Genomic DNA, 25,232 nt, shown 5'->3' with positions numbered 1-25,232 from the left:
CTTACTGTTTGCATATTTGTTTCTTTTGCAGATATGGCTTCCGCCAATGTTTTCGATCTGTACAGCACCCAGGAAGAAGAGGTTCCCTTGGTTCGAAAGAGAAAATCGACCAAGAAACATCATGGCGAGTCTAGTCAAGTACCTCTAGCCAAGAAAAACCGAGCAACCGATCCTTCTGCCCAACCTTCTGCTCCTGTTGAGAAGGAAATATCTCCTCCTGCTGCTGCCACAAATCCTTCACCTACGGCTCCAACCGAATAGGCACAGCAAGCCGATCTCCCTCGGGCCAGACTATTGAGTCGCTCCCTACGATCAGCTAAGGATCGCCTTGCCCATATCCCTAAGCATGACCGCTGTAGAGAGGCCATGGCTGAAGCTGAAACCATGGGGGTCGACCAGATCCTCAATAGGGCCCTTAATGAAGTGGCCAGTGTAAGCACTCTTTTTCCTCTTTTGTGATCACGGTCTTGACTTTTCCTTCTTTGAAGTTGGCCTAACTCTTATTCTTTGATTGCAGGCCATGCTGACCATGACTGCTGCTCGTGCCCGCAAGGGTGCAAGCATCGAGCAGACCCGAGCGAAGCTTACTGAGGAGCTTCAAGCCGCGGAGGCTAGGCACGCTGGGGAGCTGGAGGTGGTGACCCAGCAGAAGGATTCCTTGGCTGCGGAGCTGGCAGAAAAGCAAGCCTCTTTGGAAAATGCCAGAAAGCAGAGAGATGATTACCAAGATGCTAGCCGAACCCAGTGGCGTGAAGTCAAAAGACTTTAGGAGGAGAATCTTGCTAAGGACAGGAGCATTGCTGTCCTTAAGAGCCAGGTGGAGCAACTCAAGCTTACAAATGCCAAAGATCTGGATAGGTACAAGAATGCAACACTTCGATGTTTCTATGATTTCTGGAAACACAATCAAAGTGCCAATTTTGACTACCTTCCAGAGGACGCCAGGAAGGCTGAGCTGGCTCGCTGTACTGCTCGGTTGGCTGCTAAAGAAAGAGCTAGAGTTCCTACCTCCCTAGAGATTTCGCTGGCTGTCGGAGTGGAGGGTACTGACAATGAAGCCGTCGACCAAGACCCTCCTTAGGATCTTCCGCCTCCTCAAGCTTCATGATTTTTTCTTCTTTTATATTTCTTCTTTTTTAACCATACGACCTACGGGTCGTGATGTAAAGACTGATTTTTATTTGGTTTTGCTGCACGGGCAGCTTATTTTACTTTTACTTTTAAACAATTACATCCAAGCATTACTGCTTGCGGTGTAAAAGATTTCCTTTGATATTATAATATTTCTGCTTTATTCTAACATCTGTTCGCATGACCGAACTTAGCATAGTACTTTGGCTTGATTTAACAAAATATAAATTTTGAAAAATACTTTAAGTACCGTAGCATGCTTTCACTTATTTTGTTCATGTGTTTACATACCTCTTGGTATGCTTTGCTATCGATGTGCCTTATATGCCCCCCAAGTGACTGAGGAGCTTTAGGTCCTTGGTCACTTGCCTTGACCACGACCTGTACGGACATTACTGCTCGGTATAAAATGCAAAACTTATAATACAGCAAAACAACACACGTAATGAACAAATACTTGTAAAAAATTACATAATTTGGCAAGAATGACTGGCTGCGCACAGTCCCTTATAATTCTCATATTTAAATGGACTAAACATGTCTTTACGAGTGATCTTTAAAAGATCTTACACTTATAAGCGATTAGCCATATAACATGACTAACCCTTTTTCAAAACTTGTAAAAAGTAAAAATTAATACAAGCCAGTCCTTTAAGAAGGACTGTTCACTGATAATACTTGCGCAAGTGTTCTCCATTCCAATAGCATGGAACGAGATCTCCATTTAAGTGTGCAAGTTTGTATGTGCCTGGATGAAGGACTTCTTCAATTTGGTAAGGTCCTTCCTAGTTTGGTCCGAGTACTCCTGCAGCCGGGTCACAGGTGTTTAAGAAAACTCTTCGAAGTACTAAGTCTCTGACGTTGAACTCTTTTTCTTTTACTTTAGAGTTAAAATACCGAGCGACTTTTTGCTGGTACGCAGCTACTCTGAGTTGGGCTTTCTCTTGTTTCTCCTCAACTAAGTCTAGGGACTCCATCAATAGTTGGCTATTTTGGTCTTGGTCGTATGTGATTCTTCGATGTGAGGGCGGATCTAACTCGACTGGAAACATAGCTTCATACCCGTATGCTAAGGAAAACGGGGTATGACCTGTTGCTGTCCGATGAGAAGTTCTATACGACCAAAGTACTTTAGGCAGCTGTACTGGCCATGCCCCTTTGGCTTCCTTGAGCCTTTTCTTCAGGGTATCCTTCAATGTCTTATTTACCGCTTCGACTTGCCCATTTGCTTGTGGATGTGCAACTGAAGAAAAGCTCTTGATGATTCCATGCCTCTCGCAGAAGTCTTTGAATATGTCGCTGTCAAACTGGGTGCCATTGTCCGAGACAATCTTTTTGGGCAATCCATATCGATAGATAATGTTCTTGATGACAAAGTCAAGCACTTTCTTTGTCGTTACGGTAGCGAGTGGCTCAGCTTCGACCCATTTGGTGAAGTAGTCGACTGCTACAACTGCGTATTTTACTCCACCTTTTCCTGTTGGCAAGGACCCGATTAAATCTATACACCACACTGCGAAAGGCCACATACTTTTCATCTACTTCAACTCATTAGGAGCTGTGCGTGAGATCTTGGAAAACCTCCGACACTTATCACATCTTCGCACAAACTCCATTGAGTCTTCATTCATGGTCGCCCAGAAATAACCCTGCCTCAGAATCTTCTTTGATAAGATCTGCCCCCCAGCGTGATCTCCACAGAAGCCTTCATGTACCTCCCTCATCAGTTCTTTAGCCTTTTCTGGCGTAACACACCTGAGCAGTGGCATGGAGTATCCTCTTCAGTATAGAACACCATCGACCAGTATGTACCTAGCAGCTTGTCTCTGAAGAGCCCTGGCTTTGTTTCTATCTGCTGGTAATACACCACTCGTGAGATACTCCCAGTATGGTGCCATCCATGTATATGCTAATCGGACCTCCATATTGGCTTCATCTGCTCGTATGCTTGGCTCGCGTAGCCGCTCAACTGGCACTATATTTACAGTGTCAGCATCCTTCGCACTTGCGAGTTTGGCTAAGGCATCTGCGTTTGAATTCTGATCTCGAGGTATTTGCTGGAGGGTATATTTCTCAAATTGTGCCAACAGATCTTTGGTTTTGTTCAGATAGGCCACCATTTTCAGACCTCGTGCTTGATACTCCCCTAAGACTTGATTCACTACCAGCTGTGGATCACTGTATATATCCAGCACTTTTATGCTCATGTCTTTGGCCAACCTTAACCCAGCGAGTAGGGCTTCATACTCGGCTTCGTTGTTTGAAGCGGCGAAATCAAACCTAATTGCGTAGTGAAATCAATGCCCTTCTGGCATTATCAATATCACTCCTGCTCCTGCATGAGATTCGTTGGACGATCCGTCAGTGAAAAGCTTCCACGAAGGAGCTACGTCCTGAGGCTCAAGCGCACTAGGATTTTCGCTCTGCTCGCTGTCTGAGAGTTCAGTAAATTCGGCAATGAAATTAGCCAAGACTTGTCCTTTTACTGCTGCTCGCGGTCAGTATGTTATATCAAATTGCCCAAGTTCGACTGCCCATTTCAACAAACGACCAGCAGCCTCTGGCTTTTGTAGAACTTGCCGAAGGGGCTGATCAGTTAAGATTGTGATTGGATGGGCTTGGAAGTAAGGACGTAACTTTCGCGAAGCCAAAATTAGGCAATAGATCTTTCAATGGGGGGATACCTCAATTCGGCCCCGACTAACCTCTTGCTTACATAATACACTACTTTTGTACGCCTCCTTCTTCTCTTACTAGCACTGCACTAGCAGCATATTCGGTGATCGACAGGTGTTGACGGTGAGAACTCGTCAACGAAGTTAAGTTGGAAAAATTATCGAATTGAAATTGCTAATTCGAAAGCTATGAAAACTTGAACGATGACTCAAGAATAATGGAGTAACAACAATGGAGAATTCAGTATCTCATTCACACTAATGTCTCTGTTACAGTAAAATTTCCAACCCCCTCTCAGGTGGCCTTGGAATTCCATTTATAGTAGGCTCTAACGGCCTTAGGTACATAGTGGTCCAGGGGACCAAGAGGTACAAACGTACTGTACCAGGGAAGTGGCTTCAGAGGTTGTGGCTGTACATCCCGTACAGGAGCAGGTGTCAGGAGGATGTCTCCACTACTTGTCTGTACCCCTTCCTGAGGCGTGGTAGCAGGCGTGTTGGCGCAGGAGGTAGTGGTGTCGGCTCTGACCTATGGCCGTAGACGTACGGACCACGATCCTCACTGGTACTGGCATCCGTACCTGGTACCTGGTCGTACAAACATGTCTCCTTTGACTCACACTAAGCATAGGGACTTTGAAGTGTGAAAAAGGGGATCTTCGGTGTCCGTATTGGCCGTGGCGTTGAATAGGGGTCTTGGGCCCATACACGTTAAGTCATGGGGCGTCGGCCTCCTGAGAAGATTATGGGCTGATGGACCTCCCGGGGCGTGCGCGCGCGGGACCTTGCACGGCCTCGCGCATGGGGCGCCGTAGACGGCCCCGTGGCCCCTATTGGCCTTGCGCATGGGACGCCGTAGACGGCCTCGCGACCCCCTCTTGGCCTCGCGCATGGGGCGCCATAGACGGCCTCGCGGCCCCTCATGGCCCCGCACATGGGACACCTTAGACGGCCTCGCGACCCCCTCATGGCCTCGCGCATGGGGCGCCTTAGATGGCCTCGCGACCCCCTCTTGGCCTCGCGCATGGGGCGCCGTAGACGGTCTCGCGGCCCCTCATGGCCTCGCGCATGGGACACCTTAGACAGCCTCGCGACCCCCTCATGGCCTTGCGCATGGGGCGCCTTAGACGGCCTCGCGACCCCCTCTTGGCCTCGCGCATGGGGCGCCGTAGACGGCCTCGCGGCCCCTCATGGCCTCGCGCATGGGACGCCTTAGACGGCCTCGCGACCCCCCTATGGCCTCGCGCATGGGACGCCTTAGACGGCCTCGCGATCCCCTCATGGCCTCGCGCATGGGGCGCCTTAGACGGCCTCGCGACCCCCTCTTGGCCTCGCGCGTGGGGCGCCGTAGACGGCCTCGCGACCCCTCATGGCCTCGCGCATGGGACGCCTTAGACGGCCTCGCGACCCCCTCTTGGCCTCGCGCATGGGGCGCCGTAGACGGCCTCGCGGCCCCTCATGGCCTCGCGCATGGGACGCCTTAGACGGCCTCGCGACCCCCCTATGGCCTCGCGCATGGGACGCCTTAGACGGCCTCGCGATCCCCTCATGGCCTCGCGCATGGGGCGCCTTAGACGGCCTCGCGACCCCCTCTTGGCCTCGCGCGTGGGGCGCCGTAGACGGCCTCGCGACCCCTCATGGCCTCGCGCATGGGACGCCTTAGACGGCCTCGCGATTCCTTCCTTGGCCTTGCGCATGGGATGCCGTAGACGGCCTCGCGACCCTTCTTGGCCTCGCGCATGGGGCGCCGTAGACGGCCTCGCGGCCCCTCTTGGCCTCGCGCATGGGGCGCCGTAGACGGCCTCGCGGCCCCTCATGGCCTCGCGCATGGGACGCCTTAGACGGCCTCGCGACCCCCCTATGGCCTCGCGCATGGGACGCCTTAGACGGCCTCGCGATCCCCTCATGGCCTCGCGCATGGGGCGCCTTAGACGGCCTCGCGACCCCCTCTTGGCCTCGCGCATGGGGCGCCGTAGACGGCCTCGCGACCCCTCATGGCTTCGCGCATGGGACGCCTTAGACGGCCTCGCGATTCCTTCCTTGGCCTCGCGCATGGGATGCCGTAGACGGCCTCGCGACCCTTCTTGGCCTCGCGCATGGGGCGCCGTAGACGGCCTCGCGGCCCCTCTTGGCCTCGCGCATGGGGCGCCGTAGTCGGCCTCGCGGCCCCTCTTGGCCTCGCGCATGGGACGCCTTAGACGGCCTTATATTTTCTCTTGATGAGATTATGAGCATCAACACTTGCCCCCCCTAGTCTAGGAGAGGGCCTTTAGGTGCTCTTGTAGACTATTCATCTTGGTTCCTATAAATAGGCCGTCATGCATGGCTTAATATTTCACATCTTACCTCCTTGGCTTAGTGGTAGTTAGACCCTTACTCCTCCCAAAAGGTAAAGGGATCAACCCCCCACAACTACACTTTCTCTACAATTTCATCACTTTTCCATTCATTTTTATTTTTTTTTTTATTTTTTTTTTATTTTTTTTATTTTTTTATTTTTTATTTTTAGCTAATTTCTTGGTGTGTACATTTTTGGGCTAACACACTTTTCTGATTAACTCTTGCAGACGCGCATTTTCAACGCTTTGGTACTTTTTGCCTCCCAACTTTCCTTGGACTCCGACTTCGTTCTTTCAATTGCTTGAGGTATATTTTCTTTTCTTCTCCTGTTTATTTACTTATTTTATCGGATTCAGACCAACAATACTTGGGGTGGGGTACGTTAGCCCGAGCTTGTTTTGACCACACGCGCGCCCCTCCTCTTTCTTTTTATACATGTCCCTTGTAGTAGTCCATTTAGGGCGTTTGCACCTAGGGGTATTAAGCCTGTTCCTTTGTGTTTTGTAGTCTTCCCCTTGTTTAAACGTGACCCCCTTTTTGCTGTTGGGACGCGGTTTCATGGCCAGTGAGGGCCCGTCCGACATACCCTCGAGGGCTGAGTTTATCGACCTGTCTTCAGATCCTGAGTCCCCTGAGGGCAGCCCTTACCAGGACTATGAGTCTTTGAGGCAAGCCCGCATTCGCCACCTCGAGTGCATGGCTGATCTTAGGCATAAAATTTGGGTGGTAGAGAGCGAAATTGACTCGGTGTCGAAGGGAGACGGAGGACCTTCACCCCCGGGCCTTAGCGACCATATAGCGCGTCTTAGGACGGCTCTTTTTGAATTGCGGTGGGAGTTAGAGTTTATGGAGGGACACATTCCGCCAGAACCTCCCACTCCCCCTTCGCCTGATGACGATCACGGGGCTATCAACTCCTCTCCTCAGCCCCTAGTCTCCGTTGATCCTGGCTTAGCGCTTCCGCCATCGCTCCCTCGATGGAAAACCCTTGCTAGGAAGAGAAAATGGAGGGTTAAGTGCTCTGCCTCTTCCTCACATGTTTCTTTTGATTTTGCAGATATGTCGAAGGTACGCAGACAGGTGTCCGTCCAGGAAGAAGACGACGCCCCCCTACTGGCGTCCAGCCTAGTGTCCAATATGTCTTCGAACAAACTGAAGACCATCGTGAAGCGCTACCGAACTCCTCCAGAATACGCCTTGCATGTTCCTCAGGAGACCTGCCGGGCCGACCGCCCTGAGAAGGGCTTTGTGGCTTTGAGTGAGCAGATTATGAAGGCGGGTGGCACCGTTCCTCTACACCCGTTCTTTGTGGCGGTTCTCAACTATTTTGATTTGGCCCCTCTCCAACTGTCACCCAACAGTTGGTTGACTTTAAGTTGCCTCTTTCTTTGGTTCAAGAATAATGAGCAACGCGCCCCGACGGCGCAAGAGGTGCATTCCTTGTACAACCTTATTGGGGTGCACAATTCCAAGGGCTTCTATTACTTGCAGAAGGCCAATAGTGAGCTACCCTTGATAGATGGCTCAGTGTCTAACCCAGGGTCCTGGAAACAGGATTTTTTCTGGGTACAGGGGCCTCTTTCAGTTCGTGAAGGCTTTCGCGCTGAACCTAGTAAGTATCCAGTCTTTTTCTTTTTCTTATTAGAACTCACCATTTTGCACTCTCGCTTGTACTGATATTGGTGCGGTTCTTGCAGGGCAATTTGCTGATCCCTCGGTCATCGGGTCGGAGGCGGAGGCGATAAACAGACTCATTGCAGCAGACCCCGCCCTGAAGAAAGCAGCAGTCCTATTTACCATGACGAATCTCAATCGCCACCAATTGTCTCCGGTCTCTAACCCCAAGTTCCTATGGTCAATCACCGGGTCTAAGAAGGTTGTGGCTACGCCGGCTGGGCCATCACTGCACGAAGATGAGGCTGAGGTGGAGATGGAGGATGCCCCCCTGTCCCCCCGGGGACATCCTCCTCATGACTCCCATGACCAGGACACGGCCTTTCACCCTCTAGGTCCGCAGGCCGCAGCAGGATGCTACGCCTCTCCTGGTTGCGGTGGTGGCGATGCCTTCCCTCCAATTCATCATGATCTCGGCATACCGGCTGCTGATTTCGTCGGGCTCGCGGAGCCCCCTGCCGATGCACCAGAGTCTCAGTTTTTCTCTTCTGCTGCGCCTCCTCCTGCCTCGGCGAGTGGGTCGTCTGTCCCAGTCCAACCAGATGCTCCTAGCGTGGGGGCAGAGGCTTGGGTGACCAGGATGGCCTCAGTTTATGGGCAGCGTTTCGTTCCAATAGCTGAGAGTCTCCCTGTCTCCGACTGGAGGGGCCTAGGGAACGTGACTCAATCAGACCTCGGGGAGATGCTAAGGCGTGCTGCGGCCTGGGTGAGGCTTTTCACTTTGCGTTGATTAGTATTATGCATAGATGCACCTGTGTTCTTCTTTTTGTTACTTATTGCTGATGCCATTGGTTTTCTTGTGCAGGTCTATATCGTGTCTCTTCGACATGCTGACTCAACTGGTATCCTTTCCGCATCTACCACTGAGAGGGACGGCCTCATAGTCCAGGTCCAGGAGCTCGAAAATGAGCTTAGTGCAACCAAGGTCCAATTGTCAAAAGCCCGGACTAAGTACACCAAGTCGGACTTGAAGAATGAGCAGCTGAAAGCTAAGATCAAGGTGCTGAAGGGCAAGGCTAAATGTTTGGAGCGCGAGCTCAAGGAGGCCAAGATCGCTGCATCCGGGTCGCATGAGATGGTTGTTCGACAGGGGACTGAAGTTGAGGCCCTTAGGACTGAACTACAGTCGGCTCAGGAGAAAGTCGCTTCCTTGGAGGCGGAGAAGGCTGTAATCGAGCGCAAGTCTATAGACCGGGCTCTTTACAATGTGTGGAAGCAGGATCCCAACTTCGACTTCTCCTCTTTTGGCGAGCAAGCTGTTGCCCGAGCGGCCTGGTGGAGTGCCCACTACAGGAGGCCTTGAACTAGTTTCGCTCCTTTTTTTTTTTTTTGTTTTGTAACGTCATTACTAGTGCTACTTTTCTGTTAGTAACCCTTGTATTGTCTTGAGAACTCCTTTCTTTTTTATGTATGAATACATGTGATGTTGTTGTTTATTTCTTGTTCTACTGCACTTGAGGCCCTTTTATGCCTGTATGACGCGGTTTGGTTGGTTCCCTTCTTTTATTTGTCAGGCTGGAGGTCCTTTGGATCCCATGTGAGAGGGTTCACTGGGACCTCTTTTGGTGCCCCTTGGCGGTTTTTGTAAGGATATTTTGACCCCTTGGGTCTTAGCTATCCTTTTGGGTTTTTCTTGCGCGCGCTTATTATTTCTTTGCGAGAGGCGTCCCTCTCGTCCTTTTGCATAGTACTATTTCGGCAAGGGTCTTTTTTGGGACCCTTTTTGGCTGGGCGGCTTGGTGGCCGCTCCAGACTTATTAGTGTTGTCACTATATATATATTTTTCTTTCGTAAGGCCTTTTGGCCTCCTTGATGTTCACGAGGGTAGCTAATCCTTGTAAACTCAGGGGAGGCCTTGCAAGGTCTTTTTACTACTTTCTATGTTTAGGAACTTCGTCTAGGGCCCCGATATAAGGGGTCCTTCTAGGAACTCCCATTGAACGGTCCTTTTTAGGGCTACGGTCCTTCTCGGGTCCTCCTGATGCATAGGGGGTCGCTTTTGGGCTACTCCTAATCGAGGGCCCTTTTCAAGATCCCTTATCAGAGGGTCTTTTTTAGGAGCCTCTTTTTTAGGAGGGCGAGGGGTCCTTTTCAAGACCCTCCGTTAGAGGGTCCTTTTCAGGTCTCCCTTGCTAGCTGCGTTATCGCCCCCTGTCCTGCCCCCCAAGTGTTTGGTGAAATTTATTTCGGCGGACACTTTGGCTGATGCCCTGGTATTGAAGAAAAAATAACACACGAAGAGGCTAACAGTCTTACTTATAATACGTGGTTTCATTCATTATATTCGTAACATAATGGTTTCATACACGTAGTTGCAACGGTACATAGGTGATTTTCACATAAAACGAAATAAAATGGCTCACGCCTACTTAGGAGGTTATCTAGGTAACCTCTTTGATTTCTTCCTACCATATCAAGGCAGCGTGCCACACTTGTGCTTTTATCCGTGGGCACCGGCGTCTTACTGGTAGTACTTCCTCAGGTGTTCCGCGTTCCATGCCCGGGGCACGATGGTGTCGTCCATGCGCGCCAGCTTGTAAGTGTTTGGGGGGATGCACTGAGCGACTTGGTAGGGTCCCTCCCAATTTGCCCCCAGCACTCCTGCACTCGGGTCTCGTGTGTTTGGGAGCACCTTCCTCAGCACTAGGTCGCCGACTCTGAAAGTTCTCTCTCGGACCCTCGAATTGTAGTACCTTGCGGCGCGTTGCTGGTATACTGCCACCCTCATCTGGGCTTTTTCTCTCTTTTCCTCCAGGAGGTCTAAGCTTTCGGTCAGGGCTGTGTGGTTGGCTTCGTCTTCATACGCCTGCACCCTGTGGGATATGACTCTCATTTCGACTGGGAGCACAGCCTCGCATCCATAGGCCAAGGAGAATGGGGACTCCCCAGTCGTCGTGCGTGGGGTGGTTCTGTAAGCCCACAGCACATTTGGTAGCTCATCTGCCCAGGCTCCTTTCATCTTCTCTAGCTTTGTCTTTAGGTTCTTCTTTAGGACCCTGTTGATGGCCTCCACTTGCCCATTGGCCTGGGGGTGTACCACTGCGGAGAAGCTCCTCCTTATACCTCTTTTCTTACAATATTCATCGAAGGCTCCTCCTTCAAATTGGGTACCATTGTCGGAAATAATTTTGTAGGGTACCCCATACCGGCACACAATGAATTTGTTGACAAAAGAGGTGATGTGCCTAGCGGTTATTTTCACAAGGGGTTCCGCTTCTACCCATTTGGTGAAATAATCTACTGCCACCACCGCGTACTTTGCTCCACCTCTACCTGTAGGCAGAGCGCCGATCAGGTCTATCCCCCAGATGGCGAAGGGCCAGGGGCTGGGCATGCTGGTCAGTTCGCTCGGGGGTCTTCGAGAGTAATTAGAGTGCCTCTGGCACTTGTCACATTTCGTGGCAAAGTCCTGCGCGTCTTTCTCCATGGAAGGCCAGTAGTATCCTTGTCTTACGGCCTTCCTAGCCGTGGAGGGTCCACTTTCGTGGTTGCCGCACTCTCCCTCATGGATCTCTTGTAACACCTTCAACGCCTCCTCTCCTTCTACACACCGCAGGAGAGGCATGGAGAATCCTCTTTTGTAAAGGACCCCATCTACCAAGGCGTACCTCGCGGCCTTGTACACCAACCTCCGAGATTCGTTTTTATCCGCAGGTAAGACTCCTTCCTCCAGGTACTTCTTGATTGGCTCGGTCCATGATTTCTTTGGGACGCTGATCATGTGCACATCTACGCCTCCGATGCTGGGCTTTGGCAAGTACTCCACGGGTATTGATTCCAAGACGTCACCATCCTTGGTGGATGCCAGCTTTGCAAGTGCATCGGCATGGGTGTTCTTTTCTCTGGGGATTTGTTCTATAGTATGTGCCACCATTCGCCCCAAGTAGCCCTTCACCTTCTCTAAATATGCTGCCATCTTGGGCCCCCTTGCCTGGTACTCTCCCTTTATTTGGCATACCACCAATTGTGAGTCACTGAAAATATGGAGGCGCGTTACTTTCAATTCCTGGGCTAGGCGCAGGCCAGCTAAGAGCGCCTCGTACTCCGCCTCATTATTGGAGGCCTCGAACCCAAACCGGATTGCGCAGTACATTCTGTGTCCCTCGGGCCCAGTCATCATGATGCCCGCTCCTGATCCTCCTTCATTTGACGCCCCATCAACATGCAAACTCCACTTCTCTACATTTCCCAGTTCATCCTCCACAACAGGCTGCGCCCCTCCTTCACTCTGTCCTTCATTCGGCTGATGGGTGAATTCTACTATGAAATCTGCCAGCACCTGCCCATTGATGGAGGCCCTTGGGGTGTAGACAATATCAAACTGACTTAGCTCAATCGACCATTTCATTAGCCTCCCTGAGGTCTCTGGCTTATGTAAGACTTGTCTCAAAGGACTATCCGTTAAGACATCAATCGTATGCGCATGGAAGTAAGGCTTCAACTTCCTCGACGCCACTACTAGCGCATAGGCCAGTTTTTCGATCTCTGGATACCGGCTCTCTGCGTCCACCAGACGCTTGCTGATATAGTATACGGGCTGTTGTTGCTTCTTCTCTCCCTTAACTAAGGCTGCGCTGATGGCATGCTCCGACACCGCCAAGTATAGGTACAGCTTCTCTCCCTTCTCTGGCTTTGCTAACAGGGGCGGCTTCCCCAGGTGCTCTTTCAACCCGACAAAGGCTTCCCCACATCTTTCATCCCAAGCGAACTTTTTGCTCCCTTTGAGGATGTCAAAGAATGGGAGGCACTTGTCGGTGGACCTTGAGATGAACCTGTTAAGGGCCGCCACCCTTCCTGTTAGGCATTGTACCTCCTTCTTATTCTTCGGCGGGCTCATTTCTATGAGCGCCTTTATCTTGTCGGGGTTGGCCTCGATTCCTCTGGAGTTGACCATGAAGCCCAAGAATTTTCCCGAGGATACCCCGAAAGTGCATTTGGCTGGGTTCAGTTTCATCCGATATTTCCTGAGCGTGTCAAACATCTCACCAAGGTCTTTGTTGAGTTCTGCAGCTACTTTGGTCTTCACCAGCATGTCATCCACATACACTTCCATATTCCTCCCTATCTGATTTGCGAACATTTTATTCACCAGCCTTTGATAGGTGGCTCCCGCGTTTTTGAGCCCGAAGGGCATCACCTTATAACAGTAGAGCCCTTTGTCTGTAATGAATGACGTGTGTTCCTCATCTGCAGGGTTCATTGGGATTTGGTTGTATCCCGAGTAGGCGTCCATAAAACTTAGTAACTCATGCCCCGCTGTTGCGTCTACTAACTGATCTATCCTGGGGAGTGGGAAGCTGTCCTTAGGACAAGCTTTATTCAAATTCGTGAAATCGACGCAAGTCCTCCACTTCCCATTTGGCTTCGGCACGAGTACTGGGTTTGATACCCACACAGGATAGAAAGACTCACGGATGAACCCGTTGGCCTTCAATTTGTCAACCTCTTCCTTTAACGCTGCGTACCTTGTTGGATCGAGCGCCCGCCTCTTCTGCCTGACGGGCCTTGCTCCTGGGGAGATGTTCAGGTGGTGGCACATTACGCTGGGGTCTATGCCCACCATGTCCTCATGACTCCATGCGAACACGTCCAGATTATCCTTCAAAAATCTTATCAATTCTTCCTTCACGTCACCTTGTAGGCTTCTCCCTATCTTCAATTTCCTTAAAGGCTCCTCCGTCACCGTAGCCTCCTCTACTTCTTCTTCCGGTTCTGCTCTTGCCTCATCCACGACCCGAGGGTCCAGCTCCTGCGGACCCCCTGTGGGCATGCTTATCGCCTCGTGTACCACCATGGCCATCGGCTCGCGTGGCTTTGCAGGCGTGCGGAGTGAGGTGTTGTAACACTCCCTTGCTTCCTTCTGTTCTCCTTTCATACTCGCGATCCCTCCTGGGGTCGGGAACTTGACAACTAAGTGATATATTGAAGTTATGGCTTTCAATTCTCTCAGGGATGGCCTCCCTAATACCGCGTTGAAAGCTGATGCGCAATCTACCACAACAAAGTTAGACATAATTGTGGTTTGGCGGGGCTGCTCCCCCATGGTAAGTGTCAACTCAATCATTCCAAGGGGTTGCACTGAATCCCCTGTGAATCCGTATAGTGACGACTGGCAAGGCTTTAGGTGACGAATGCCCAGTCCCATTTTTTCCAAAGCTGGGCGATATAGGATGTCCACTGAGCTCCCGTTGTCCACCAGGACTCGATGCACACGCATATTTGCCAACTGAACTGTCAGCACCAGCGGATCATTGTGGGGGAAGTGTACCCCCCGTGCATCTTCCTCAGTGAACGTTATTGAGTCGTTTTCCCCCTTGAAACTCTTCGGGGGTCGCTGTTCTAAACTCATGACACAGGGGGGCGGACTTCGTCGAGCCTCCCTTGCATATTTATCTCGTCCCTTCCGAGAATCTCCTCCAAATCCTGGGCCTCCAAAAATGGTGCGGACCTCCCCTTGTATTTCTGGGGCTCGCTCCTGTGCCTGGGATGCTCTGGGCTCGTTTTCTGGCCTTTGCCTTTCTTTCTTGACATAACGGCCTAAGTGCCCCCGGCGGATGAGCTCCTCAATTTCCTCTTTCAAGTGGATGCACTCTGCCGTGGTGTGTCCAATGTCTTTGTGGTATTGGCAGTATTTACTGGGGTCCCTCTTGGACCGATCCTTTCTCATTGGTGGGGGCTTCTTGAAGGGCACTCGATCTTCGTTGGTGACGTAAATATGCTCCCTGGTGTCAGTGAGGTTCGTATAGTAAGTATAGGTCGCTGGCCTATGATCACCCCCTCGTTTGGTTTTTCTCTGCTGGTCATCTCTCGACCCCTCATACGTCCTCTTCTTCTTAGCTATATTCGGCCCGTCGTTAATTGGGGGCTTTGCATGGGACTCCTCCTTTCCGACCTTCAGGTTTGCATGGCCATCCTCCACACGGATGTACTTCTGTGCTCTTTCATAGAAGTCGTCCAAGTCGGTGACTTCCCTCTTCAGCATGTTGTCCCACAACTTGCTCCCTGGGAGTACCCCAGCAGTAATGGCCATTTTTAACTCCCGGCGCGTCAGGCTCCCCACTTTCGCGGCCTCCATATTGAACCGGTGAATGTAGCTTTTTAGGCTCTCCTTTTCCCCTTGCTTCACGTTGGCTAAGCTGGTGCCTGGCATCGTGTAGTCCCGCACGGCATGGTGCTGCTGGAGGAACTCATCAGAGAACTGCTGCCAGGACCTGATGGACCCCGGCCTTAGCCTTTTGAACCATTTGTAGGCGGGTCCTTTCAGAGTAACAGCGAAGCAATGGCACCTGGCACCACTTCCAATCCCCCTCAATTTCATGAGATCGTTAAACGCATCCAGGTGGTACTTTGGATCCGTGCTCCCTTCGTAAGGGGTCATGTTGGGCTCCTTAAAATTGGCAGGGAGCCGGATTGCCTGAATTTCTCGCACGAAGGGTGACTCGTGGTCGAATTCTTCCTCAAAGGCCTGGCCACCCGACGCGGTGACAATCTTGCTCCGCAAACTCCGCATCTCTGTGTCTAAGTCTTGCCTCCTTTTGCTGAGGGAGTCTCTTAGAGTGGACGGGCTAAGACCCGCCTTTCCCTTGCCTTCTCGAGGCGCCTCAGGGGGTGTGGTCCCTTTGCCTGCCCTTTTCCTATTGATCTCCTCCCGCAAGTCTGGGGGCGTTCTTTTGGAGGTGACCTCATCCTCGCGTCGAGGGGCAGCCGTGGTTCTCGGCGTTGGCTTTTGGGCCTGCTTAGGTGGTTCGGGGTGATCACGTTGCTTCGTGCGGGGGGTGTTGCTAGTCGAGTGTCGGGTTCTTCCATCATCTACTGGCACAGTGGTCTCCACCCCACCCTTGCCCTTCTCCTTTCTCTTGGGCAAGGTTATGCTGGATTTACCCTGCAGTAGGCCGTTAAGGACCTCTTGCATGTTCTCCAAGGTAGTTTCTAACCTTTGGTTTTTACGGTGGAGCTCACGTATCTCCTCTTCGTAAAATCGGGACTTTGAACTCGAGCTCACGGAGTGGACCCGGGGGTGTTTGTCTGGCCTATGAGTAGAAGGGCCCGGGTCTTGCCGGCCGGAGTTCGGTGCCCGCGGTGGTTTCGGAGGAGGGAACTCATCAGCGTGCACCGGTGGTGCTCTGGGAGGACTCCCCCCAGGTGGAGCAGCCGGTGACGAGGCCACCCTGTCTCCTCCTTGAACCTCAGGGTCTTTCGGGGGCTCCGCGTCCCTGGGTGGAGGAGCGTCCTTCATGGAGGCCTTCAGCTGGACTCCGTTTAAGTGAACTTCGACCTCCTGCGTCTCCCTTAGTCGCTTCGAGCGTCTCGGCATCTTCTTCTTGTCGGAAATAATGGTGGAACAGTAGCTTAAAACTAACGTTCCCACAGACGGCGCCAAACTGTTGACGGTGAGAACTCGTCAACGAAGTTAAGTTGGAAAAATTATCGAATTGAAATTGCTAATTCGAAAGCTATGAAAACTTGAACGATGACTCAAGAATAATGGAGTAACAACAATGGAGAATTCAGTATCTCATTCACACTAATGTCTCTGTTACAGTAAAATTTCCAACCCCCTCTCAGGTGGCCTTGGAATTCCATTTATAGTAGGCTCTAACGGCCTTAGGTACATAGTGGTCCAGGGGACCAAGAGGTACAAACGTACTATACCAGGGAAGTGGCTTCAGAGGTTGTGGCTGTACATCCCGTACAGGAGCAGGTGTCAGGAGGATGTCTCCACTACTTGTCTGTACCCCTTCCTGAGGCGTGGTAGCAGGCGTGTTGGCGCAGGAGGTAGTGGTGTCGGCTCTGACCTATGGCCGTAGACGTACGGACCACGATCCTCACTGGTACTGGCATCCGTACCTGGTACCTGGTCGTACAAACATGTCTCCTTTGACTCACACTAAGCATAGGGACTTTGAAGTGTGAAAAAGGGGATCTTCGGTGTCCGTATTGGCCGTGGCGTTGAATAGGGGTCTTGGGCCCATACACGTTAAGTCATGGGGCGTCGGCCTCCTGAGAAGATTATGGGCTGATGGACCTCCCGGGGCGTGCGCGCGCGGGACCTTGCACGGCCTCGCGCATGGGGCGCCGTAGACGGCCCCGTGGCCCCTATTGGCCTTGCGCATGGGACGCCGTAGACGGCCTCGCGACCCCCTCTTGGCCTCGCGCATGGGGCGCCATAGACGGCCTCGCGGCCCCTCATGGCCCCGCACATGGGACACCTTAGACGGCCTCGCGACCCCCTCATGGCCTCGCGCATGGGGCGCCTTAGATGGCCTCGCGACCCCCTCTTGGCCTCGCGCATGGGGCGCCGTAGACGGTCTCGCGGCCCCTCATGGCCTCGCGCATGGGACACCTTAGACAGCCTCGCGACCCCCTCATGGCCTTGCGCATGGGGCGCCTTAGACGGCCTCGCGACCCCCTCTTGGCCTCGCGCATGGGGCGCCGTAGACGGCCTCGCGGCCCCTCATGGCCTCGCGCATGGGACGCCTTAGACGGCCTCGCGACCCCCCTATGGCCTCGCGCATGGGACGCCTTAGACGGCCTCGCGATCCCCTCATGGCCTCGCGCATGGGGCGCCTTAGACGGCCTCGCGACCCCCTCTTGGCCTCGCGCGTGGGGCGCCGTAGACGGCCTCGCGACCCCTCATGGCCTCGCGCATGGGACGCCTTAGACGGCCTCGCGATTCCTTCCTTGGCCTTGCGCATGGGATGCCGTAGACGGCCTCGCGACCCTTCTTGGCCTCGCGCATGGGGCGCCGTAGACGGCCTCGCGGCCCCTCTTGGCCTCGCGCATGGGGCGCCGTAGACGGCCTCGCGGCCCCTCATGGCCTCGCGCATGGGACGCCTTAGACGGCCTCGCGACCCCCCTATGGCCTCGCGCATGGGACGCCTTAGACGGCCTCGCGATCCCCTCATGGCCTCGCGCATGGGGCGCCTTAGACGGCCTCGCGACCCCCTCTTGGCCTCGCGCATGGGGCGCCGTAGACGGCCTCGCGACCCCTCATGGCTTCGCGCATGGGACGCCTTAGACGGCCTCGCGATTCCTTCCTTGGCCTCGCGCATGGGATGCCGTAGACGGCCTCGCGACCCTTCTTGGCCTCGCGCATGGGGCGCCGTAGACGGCCTCGCGGCCCCTCTTGGCCTCGCGCATGGGGCGCCGTAGTCGGCCTCGCGGCCCCTCTTGGCCTCGCGCATGGGACGCCTTAGACGGCCTTATATTTTCTCTTGATGAGATTATGAGCATCAACAACAGGTAAATGAACAAAGTTTCTCCATCTATAGGCTTTGATAAGACAGGAGGCTATGCCATGTGGGCTTTTAAGGCTTAGAAAGCCTGTTCGCAGTCTTCAGTCCACTCGAACTTCTTGTTGCCCCTAAGTAGATTAAATAAAGGGATGCATTTATCCGTCGATTTTGAAATAAATCTACTGAGTGTGGCAATCCTTCCAGTCAAACTTTGCACATCTTTGATTTTTACCAGCGATTTCATATAGATCAGGGCTTTGATCTTTTTGGGATTGGCTTTGATTCCCCTCGAATTGACAATGAATCCCAAAAATTTCCCTGATCTTACTCCGAAGGAACACTTGAGAGGATTTAGCTTCATTTGATACTTATTCAAAACATTGAAACACTCTTGTAAATCCTTCACATGTCATTCTGCCTTTTTCGACTTTACCAGCATGTCATCCACGTATACCTCCATGTTTACTCCGATCAACTCCTTAAACATGTGGTTAACTAGTCGCTGGTAAGTCGCACTAGTGTTTTTCAATCCGAAGGGCATTACTTTATAGCAGTATAAACCTGCATCGGTCCGAAAGCTAGTGTGATCCTCGTCAGGGGGATGCATACTGATCTGATTGTATATTGAGTATGCATCCATGAAAGAGAGGATCTCATGTCCTGTAGTTGCATCGACCAGCTGGTCGATCCTTGGGAGTGGGAAGCAATCCTTAAGGCAGGCTTTATTAAGGTCTGTGAAATCCACATAGGTTTGCCATTTGCCATTAGGCTTGGGAACCAGTACTGGATTAGAGACCCACGATGGATAAAATGCCACCCTAATGAACCCATTCTCCTTTAGTTTTTCAACTTCTTCTTTTAAGGCTTTCGATCTATCTTTATCGAGCAGCCTTCTTTTCTGTTGCACGGGTGGAAAGCTTTTGTCGACGTTCAGGACATGGCTGATGACTGTAGGATCTATCCCAGCCATGTCTTTATGTGACCAGGCGAAAAATTCCTGGTTCTTCCTTAAAAATTCCACCAGTGCGTGCTTTGTTTTTGTTTCCAAATTTTTGCCGACCCTTACTACTCTGGTCGGAAACTTTTGGTCAAGCTGGACCTCCTCAAGGTCCTCGATAGGTCCAACATCTTCCTCAAAATCCCCAAAGCGAGGATCTAAGTCTCTATCCTCACTTTGGGAAACACCCTATTTGGTGACTTCATCACCTGATTGGGCTTGTATATCAATGGCCATCTACAACCTTTCTGGGGGAGCACTCCTCGACATTCCCTTCTTGGCCTTAGTAATTGAGGCATTATAGCACTCCCTTTCTTCCCTCTGATTTCCCAACATGCGTCCTACCCCTGCGTCTGTTGGGAATTTCATGGCCAGGTACCATACTGAGGTGGCTTCCCGAAGGTCAACCAGTAAGGGTCTTTCGATTACAGCATTGTAAGCCGAAGGACAATCGACTACTATGAAAGTAGTGAGTAATGTCCTGGTAGCGGGCGCTGTACCTGCTGTTACCGGAAGCCTGATTGACCCTGTTGGAGTGAGTCCCTCACCAGAAAAACCGTAAATTGTTTGGTTGCAGGGCTCCAAGTCCTTAACGGACAATTTCATGCGTTCTAGCGAAGATTTATACAGGATGTTAACTGAACTTCCTGTATCGACCAGTACTCTCTTTACCATCATGTTGGGAATTTGAACATCCACGACCAGCGGATCAGAATGCGGGAATCAGACATGCTGGGCGTCGCTATCAGAGAAGGTTATTTCACCGTCCTCTGACCAAGCCTTCTTTGATTCCCGGTCCTCCACAGTCATCATCTCGATGTCCTGGTCGTGGCGTAGGGTCTGAGCATATCGTTCCCTTGCCTTCGCGTTGTTTCCCGAAAGGTGCGGGCCTCCGCAAATGGTGAGTAATGTGCCAGCTACGGGATCAGGCTGCAAAGGTGGCGAGCGTTGGCGTGCAGGCGCCTGCTCGTTGCCACCTCGAGCCTCTCATTGGGAAGTCCCTGAGGCCCGTACGTATCTCCTCAAGTGTCCTTGTCTAATAAGGAACTCGATTTCATCTTTCAGCTGGTTGTACTCGTTCGTATCGTGTCCGTAGTCGTTATGAAAACGACAGAACTTGGTGGTATCCCTTTTTGAAATATCCTTTCGAATGGCAGCGGGTCTTTTGTAAGGCACCCTGAAACTTGTGGCCTGATATACTTCTGCTCGAGACTGGACGAGGACAGTATAGTTAGTGAACCGTGGCTCATAATGGTTGCCCTTAGCGTGCTTATTCTCGGAGGTAGAAGGTTTGTTATGGGGTCTCTTCCCCCAATTTTTGTCGTTGCCATTCCCGTTGCCGTTGGGTTTTGACCCATTGGCGGCTTTGGCGGGGTCTTCAGTCCCCTTATCTTTGCCTGGGGTCTTTCCCTCGCTGGCAATGGAATCCTCGAGCTTGATGTATCGATCAGCTCGATCCAAGAATTCTTGGGTAGTCTTAACCCCATGCTTCCTGAGGCTACTCCAAAGAGGCGTACGATGCCTAACTCCTGCAGTTAGGGCGATCATTTGCCTTCGTCTCCCACTGTTTTGGCTCCAGCAGCTGCTCGCATAAAGCGTTGGACATAATCTTTCAGTGTTTCTCCTTCTTGCTGGTGTATCTCAACCAGCTAGTTTGCCTCAGTTGGGTGCACACGACCCGCATAGAATTGTCCGTAAAACTCCTTTACGAACATCTCCCAAGATACAATACTTGCAGGAGGGAATTTAAAAAACCACTCCCATGCAGCATCAGAAAGTGTTGCAGGGAAGATCCTACACCGAGCGTCTTTAGACTCCTTCTGAATGTCCATCTGTATCTCAAACTTGTTGACATGAGATACAGGGTCACCATACCCGTCAAAGTTCGGAAGTGTGGGCATCTTAAACTTACTGGGAGTCTCAGCCACAGCTATCCTCTGAATGAAAGGAGTGCCCCTTCTCCTGTCGTACTCGATGAGAGACGTTCTTCCCCTAACCAGCTGTTACACTGCTTGGTTCAGGGCATCTATCTGGGCTTGCATGGCTTCAGGAATTGCCGGGGCCTCTGCTGCCGGGGGAATGTACTCATTGTTCCGTTCCTGGCGGTTGTTGAGTACATCCCTTAAGTCTTCGTCTCTTCGCCGTTGCTCGCTTGCTCCGAGCCGGTTAAAGACGTTGTTTTGTCTGGGCTGCCCCCCAGCGTTACGTCTCGCTTGTTGGTCTTCTCTAGGTGGTGGGCTTCTGCCTCCACCTCTCTCTTCATTTCTTCGACCGGCATTCCCTCTGCCTGAGTCCACCTCATTATAGCCATGGCATCTCTGAACCTTGATTGGCTATGGTGGGATCGACTGTCCCCTCGGTTGCCTCCTTGGGCTGGAACTTCCTGAGCGCTAGGGGGAGGCCTGCGCTGGTCGGTAGGTCCCCGTGCATTATCATGCCGTGGGGGGCCCCTGACCGCAGAGCTTATCTCTGAGTTCCTTCTATTGCCAGAAGGACGTTGTCCCCTGCTTGGTGGGTTCGGCTCTTCACCCCCTTGGCGCCTAGGACTACGGGGCTGCTGCCTACGGGGCTGCTGCCCGGCCCTATTCTGCCTTGGCTATGGGGGATTTCCTCAACCAGCCTGGGATGGAGGTTGCATCTCAGGATCCCTTGGTGGGACATCATCCTGAGGCATTGGTGGCTGCTCGAGCCTTTGAGGGCTCGTTGGCTGGATCAGAGGGCTAGGATTGGGACCCCTTTGAGGTGGCCCATTCGAGGGTTGATCAGGCTGTGAGGCAGGTGCAGCCTGATTCCTAGCCAATTGCAGGGCTGCTTCGAGGGCTGCCATGGCCTCCCTCTAATGACGGTCCATCTCTGTCTGTCTTTCGCTCAGCTCTTGACACTGGTGCTCTATTTCTTGCTGCTGTCGCACCATAATCTCCGCAGCACTTTCTTGACTGGCCCTCAAATTGGCCAATTTATCTTGCAATAACCCCAGGGTATTTCTCAGCATTTCGGAGTCCAGTTCCTCCTCATCAAATTCCAAGTGTGGCTCATTTTCAGCCATGTTCGGAGGAGGAGGTTGAGATGGTGCAGCGCCATCCGCCTGCTTAGTCTTCTTTGTTGTTTTTGCCATTAATGCCTCAACAACCTCGTCTCAAGCTCTCAATGAGAGCACCAGAATGTTGACCCTCGATTTGGTCAACTGACACGGAGTCAAATGCTTGATGTGAATGAAGGTGTTGAAATAGATCTAATGGAAAGAACAGTAAACGACACAACAATTTATAGTGGTTCGGCCCCACAAATTGGTAATGACCTACGTCCACTTAAGCTATTATTGATATTAGTTCTCAAAGGAGTGATCAAAGAACTAGGGTTCTCTGAGTTTCACAGGCCTGAGAGAGATGAATAATACAATTGTAGGATAATAGCTCTAATTCTCTTGTAAAGTATAAACTTAAATCAGCCAAAAGTCCCTTCCGTGGGCTATTTCTCTCTATTAATAGGCTCAAGGAGGATTACACGAATTAGTTACAGATATTCTTTCCTAAATAATCGGATCATCATGGATCATGGGAGATAATCTCGGATATGATTACAATTGTACAAAATTATCTCAAAATATATGGAGTATACGACCAGGCTGGTCGTATATAAACTCCAAATGTTACGTTAGGGGAATCTCACTGGTCGATGGTCGAACAAAAATTCTGCCAGGTGTTAGCCACGTGTTAAAAACGCTTGCCACGTCACCCATGCCTGCTTTTTGGATAACAATTTTGTATAGCGAGCCCACACTCGTTCTTTGTGTGCTGAGAACATTTTGGAAGATCTTGGTGTGAGATCTCAAGGATTTTTCCTTACAAAAAGATAGTAGCAAAGAAGGACCTGAGGTAATTTTCTATTCATGTCTTTGATTCAATATATATATGTATGTGAAGAAGTAGATCTAGAAATCTTGTGGGATAAAATTAACAATTTGATTGCTGTTCCGCTGCGTATAATCTCTGATTTGATCTATATAAACCAACAAGTAGTGGTAGTAGTAGTGGTGGTAGTAGTAGTAGTAATCGTAGTTATGGATTTTATAAGTTTAACCTACAGTTTAGAAATATTAATTTTAACATAAGGTTTGATTAATATAGCTGGTCCTAGAAATATTATTTATTATAACATATGGTTTAGATAGAGTGATTAAGAACGTGACACTTGTCACATGCATGTTTATTAAGGATTTAAGCATTTTAGATGAATAAATTAATAAAGGATAGATCTAGAAGGTCTAGAACCTTCCCGGAGCTGTTAGGATCATGTTTTACCCAGTCAAAGTTGTTTTAACAAATTCAAATGTGCTGAAAATGTGCAAAAACGTGTTTAAAATATCAGCATATGCAAATATATCGCAGCTATAGGGGCCGATATGTCACCTAAGGTTGGTACGGAAAACACGTCGACTTTGCACAAACGAAACCACAAAGCTCGGGGCATAGGGGTAGGCGATATATCGCATATAGGGGGCGATATATCGGCCCTTGGTGGAATTTTTGAAACTTTGTGGAATCGAATTAGAAATAGCCTCAACAACTTGGACTTGCTCTTGAACGTTTTTTTATCGAGTTTTGGGCATCTGTTGAATAGATAATTCAAATTTATTCAATTAATATTCATTTATTCATTCTTTTCAAAAGGGGTTAGTTTCACTCCTTGAACTCTATAAATAGGACCTTTCACTCAGCCATTTCATTCATTATTCAGACATTCTTCAGAGCCTCCAAGCTGCTAAGTTTTTCTAAAGAGAAAACACTAGGGTTTTGGGGATTTAAAAACTTTCCAATCTAAGCTTTTCTAAACACTTGGGAAGTAAGATAGATTGATATTTCGGTATTGAGGTGTAGATCGAAGTTCTAGTCTATTAAAGGTAATCTTATCCTCAAATTCAGTTAATTTTAGTTCTTCTATTTTCTTTCATTTTCTTCCAGATCCTAACTTGTTATTATGGCTTTTGGTTAGGTGTTTAAGTTTCTTGAAACATAAGGTTTTTTGGTAGGTTTCTATCTTGATGGTTTAGATCTCCTTTTCATCTCCATTTCTTTAGAAACTTATGATTCTTACTGTTTGGTTTTAGGAGTTTTCCAATCCCGTTCTTGTCTCCAATATCCCAGCTTTTGATAAGGAAAATAGGTTAGATTATATGTGTTATGATATGTTTATATGCTATGTTATGTTTATTTATATATGTGTGTATATGTTTTATGTTGTAGCCACTTGGGGAATGTAGTTGCTTAGATTGAAAATGAATCCCAATATTTTTTTTTATCATTATCGTAGATTAGAGTTATGATTAAACCTACCTCGATTATTAGACAGAGGACCTAGATGGTTTATCATATACTATTTTGTGATCTAACCTACCTCGATTAGTAGACAGAGGACCTAGATGGTTTTATCACATACTACATTAATGAGCTAATGGCCATTAATATTGTAGTCCTATGTTTATATGATATACATTTTTACGTTATATGTTTTATAGTATATGGTTTTTAGTCTTATGATTTATGTTATGTTTTAGTAGATTTTTCTTGCTGGGCATTAGGCTCATTCCTTTTATTTTAGATGGTGCAGGAAAATAAGCTTAGAGGGCGGGACAGATTCATGGCAGCTTTGGCATGTGTATTGGGAGATGACTGATTGAATGGACTGTTGGAAATGATCGAGGATGAAGTTTATATTTTTGAGTCTTTTCATTTATGTAATTATGTTTTCCGCAATTAGTATTTGAACGATTATAATAAAAGTTTTGTTTTCTTATGGTTTTATGTAATAACAATAGGATCCTGTATTTTAGATTTTTATAATAAAGTTATATTATTTTATGCATGTATTCCAAAATAGTAGTTATGATTAGTAGTTTTAATGGTCCAAGGTCTTAGAGTTAGTCGGGGCATTACATATTATTACTTATTGGCCCCCTAACACTTGAAGAAACATATGTGAGGATTGATTGGCATAATTCATAAAATAAAACATACATCATAATTCATGCATATCATAGTTCATATAATTAAACACATAAAAACATACAAATTACCATAATACCCTAACCTAAGCCAGATAACCAAAACACCCTTACTAACGGAAGCAGATATTACACTAGTATTCCTCCATTAGTTCAAAAACCCAAACCCACTTCCCTTG

Source organism: Humulus lupulus, chromosome X, assembly GCF_963169125.1.
Source record: "Humulus lupulus chromosome X, drHumLupu1.1, whole genome shotgun sequence".
Taxonomy (NCBI): Eukaryota; Viridiplantae; Streptophyta; class Magnoliopsida; order Rosales; family Cannabaceae; genus Humulus; species Humulus lupulus.
The sequence above is the reverse complement of the archived record's forward strand: the minus strand, read 5'-3'. Positions refer to the sequence as shown.